Source organism: Camellia sinensis, chromosome 4 (assembly GCF_055761805.1).
Source record: "Camellia sinensis isolate YWXY chromosome 4, ASM5576180v1, whole genome shotgun sequence".
Lineage (NCBI taxonomy): Eukaryota > Viridiplantae > Streptophyta > Magnoliopsida > Ericales > Theaceae > Camellia > Camellia sinensis.
This window is the reverse complement of record NC_138964.1, coordinates 59,845,127-59,849,171: the sequence shown is the minus strand read 5'-3', so window position 1 is coordinate 59,849,171 and position 4,045 is coordinate 59,845,127. Positions and strand designations below refer to the sequence as shown.

Below are 4,045 nucleotides of genomic sequence, written 5' to 3'. Positions count from 1 at the left end.
AATCCGAGCGAAGAAGACGCGTTTCGGCGCGTGTGCGCGTTTCAGCGCGTGGCAACGGCGTCAAGTGGCGCGTGTGGCGCGTGCAGGCTCTGTAAGGCTCGGTTTTCGACGTTCTTTTTTTCAATGTAATCGTTTCAATGAGAGCTACAAACTGGTGTGATCAAAAATGAATTTCAACAACTTCGATTTCTGGGCAAGTTTTGAAACGACGCTATGTTTTTGCAATTTTGCAGAATGTCTGCAAATTTAAGCTACCTTCAGCTCTGATACTACTGTTAGTGAGAGTGTGGTGCAAACCACTGTTAGTGATTTACAATGAGAGGCTTAAAACTGAACCAAACTGAAATTCAATTCACTCAAATATAATTCTGAAAAACTAAACAAAGAGCACTCTTCTTCTTCTTTTCTTCCACACTTGAACCCTCATAATACAATAGCTATATATAGATAAAACTAACAATGTGAACGCATTAAATTCTACTACGGCTGAGACAACAAATTTCAAACGACAAACTTGATTTGAAGCTGCTATTTTTGACAATTTTGATTTGCAGCTGCTATTTTTGAAAGTCTTGATTTGCAGCCTCCATTTGACTCTTAAGCCGGTGGAAACAAGATTACTTCACAACAATTTCATTTATTTATTTGACAGCATAGATAGATTCCTTGGTATCCAATGATTCCATGGTTTCATCTTCACATTTACACAGACCTACAAGTGAAAGGAATTGAAGCACCAAAAAAAAAAAAAAGAAAAAAAGCATTGACATGACATCTAAACAAAAAGAATAACGTTAATCCTTACACACGATTTGAGCAATAAAAGAAATTAATCTTTATACACATTAAAAACATACATAGCCTATTGGTGTGATGTTCCAGAACAAAAGCCAGCTTTTCTTCTCAAAAATTCCATTCCAAAGATGCATTTCATGCTCCCACTTAATTTTTAGAGAATCCATGACTTTGATGCTGCACAGCCATCAAGCACAATCATCAACATTGTATTAGAATTAAGAATAACATAAAATGATATGTGTTCAAATTTGGACTGCACGATTTGCATGTGTGTATCCATGTATATATGAATGTGGGTTAAGGATGTTTTATTTTTAAATTTATTTGTTTTTTTCCCTTAAAACACTCATAATTCTATGAAAATCTTAAAATGTAGTAATTTCAAAATATCATTTAATAGATTTAGATATTTTAAAATAGAGAGACAAAAAAATTTGAAATAAGAGAATTCCATGTATATGATCGTGTGTCCATGTTTATGTTTTCAAGAACGATTGAAATAATTCACTATGGTTGCCATAGCCGGCACCATTACTACGCCACTCTATCCACCACCACAACAACCACCACCACTACTTCTCTACCTCCACTAAACCACCCATCCACCATCATTGCCACTACTATCTACCACCATTGCCATTGGTATCATACTAGCCGCCACCTCCACCATCTCATCACCATAATATAAAAATAAAAAATAATATATTTTAAATTTCATCATGGGCATATCAACACAATTTATTCTAATTTAACATTTAAATTTTTATCAAATAAAATTTCAGCTCAAAAGGTCATAATTCAATTTTCAACTTTAAATTATTAATTTTATTAAAAAAAACCTAAGTGCATACCTTTTTCATAAGGGTAAACTTTTTTTTGGACATATAATTAATATCGTTAAATACCCAACTACATGAGTTATAAATTTACTTTACGTTTGAAATTAGTCTACCTTGCGTTGAGATTTTCCAATTATGATCACCATTAACAGCCCAAAAGAAGTATCCACAAAGCTTAAGGACCTGAGCAAATTTTATCTTGACCGTTGTTGATCTGGCATCATCGTACCCAATCCATGATGTTCCCGCCACAGAATACGTAGACACCGTGACACCACATACACCACTGTGGCATTATTTGCCCTATTGAACGCCTCCACCTCAGAGTAAGTTAAGACACCGTCTGCTCCCGGGCCCACGGCAACAGCTGGAGCTCCTACACCGTGTGATCTAGGGTCCTTGAGCTGCCACGTCCTCCCATACAATGGCAGGCCCATGATCAACTTGCTTGGAGGGAGCCCAGCTTTGATCCATGACCGAAGCCCATAACTCGTGCTTATATTACTGTTTGGATCAAACAACGCAGCTTGGGCCCCCGTTGCTAAAGTGTCCCATGACCCGTGGTAGTCGTAGCACATCACATTGATCCAGTCCAAGTTCTTTTTAACCGAACCCACCGGGTACGAGCGTTGGACGTCGGAGAGGAAGAAGTCCACGGAGAAGTAGACGGCGGCGGTGAGCAAGAGAGGAGTCCGGCCCTTTGCCTTAGCCTCCTGATGGACCTTAGCCCGCCATTCGTGGAGTAATTGGCCTAAATTTTCCATATCTTTTGGGTTTTGAGGAAATTCCCAATCAAGATCAACACCATCAAAACCAAACTTTCTTGCTACTTCAATGGATGACTCAATGAAACTCCTCCTTGAGTGACCAGTTGATGCCATGTTGGAAAAGATAACCGGGCCTTCGCCACCTCCGCCGACTGAAAAAATTGTCTTCACCGGTGGATTCTTCGCGTGGAGCGTAGACGTGAAATTCAAGAGCATTGAAGGTGTTGAGTCTGAGATATCAAACTTGAAAGTGGCATTGTTAGGTGAAAGAAAAGCATAGTAGATGTGAGTGAACAACGTAGTATCGATGGCGGACGGAGGAAAATTCAAGGCCCATGAAGGCCAGTAGCCCCCTTTGACTGCCTGAGATGGTGAGGTTGAGGCCATGGCACAACTACAAGTGATAGTCAATATAACAAAAACACAGAGGTAGGAATTGTAGTAATCTTTGAGGCCTGCCATTGTTTTTTTGTGGGTAGCCAATATTGCAATACTCACACTATGATCTTCTGATACATATATAGGAGTTACAGTAATGGTATGAATCAAGAATTCAGACGGAAAAAAATATGAAGAAAAAAAAATGTGTGATCCAAATTTATTCCCAAGTATGCATCACACATTCTTGGAGTTGTTAAACCTTCATTCAATAAGACGTGCTAGCATTGTTTTATAGGGAGTTTTGGGGGGTTTTGTTTAGCTATTGCTCATGAGGATAAGATTCTAAAGAGTTAAATAGAGGGTAAATTTGGAAGTTGACAATGAGAAAAAGTTGGCTTGACAGTATTGATGGGTTAGGTTGCAGTGTTTTCCATTTTTTTCTAGAAAGCTGTCGGCTAGTGTTATCAAATGAAATTCAAAAGGCTGACATATTAATTTGGTAAGGTTTATAATTTATAAAAAAATATTAAATATGTTTATATTTATTTTGGCACTACAACAAATAAGAGTTTTAGAGATAAAATTTTGGGATACTTAAAAATTTTGGAGTACTTACGTGTAAATCTTAATAAGTGGACTTATTGTTCAATAAGTTCTATGAAAAAAAAATGTCATAAAAAAAGTCACTAATTGTAAGTTTTAGCGACAATTTATAAAAAATTATGACAAAAAAAGTCACTAATTGTCAATTTTTAGCGACATGTGTACAAAATTGTCACAAAAAAATTATTTTTAGCGATAATTTTACCAAGACTTATTTTCAATAGAGCTTGATGGAAATTAAGTTTAATTATTAAAACCTATTGGTAGTTTACTCCAAAATTTTTAGTCTCTAAAAGTGAAAATTTTGTTACAAAAGACATTTAAAGATCAATTTCTATTGTCGTAAGGATAGTCGCTAAAAGGTTGTCCCGAAAAGCCAAAAATCAGGCTTTTAGTGACAAAATTTTGAAAATGCCACTAATAAATAAACTTTTAGCGACAAAATAATTTGGTCTCAAATGGTTTATTCTTTGAGACAAAAAATTTGGTCCCAAAAGGATAACAATTTATCACTAATGTTCAATTTTCGTTATTAAAAATATAATAACAACACTTTTTGCAACAAAAATATTTGGTCCCTAAAAAATAATTTTGTCTCTAAATTTTAGTCTCTAAAACCTTAATTTTTTGTAGTGTGGGTACAACTTAAAATTTTAA

General features: G+C 35.8%; 1 pseudogene across 1 annotated transcript; it reads right to left on the bottom strand.

Moving 5' to 3' along the window:
- Positions 1-753: 753 nt before the first annotated feature.
- LOC145824666 (class V chitinase CHIT5b-like) lies at positions 754-3,099 on the bottom strand (annotated as a pseudogene). The gene is made up of 2 exons (XR_014366611.1): positions 1,751-3,099; positions 754-972 (listed from the first exon to the last, which is right to left on the bottom strand). The product of XR_014366611.1 is annotated as a class V chitinase CHIT5b-like (transcript).
- Positions 3,100-4,045: the final 946 nt, after the last annotated feature.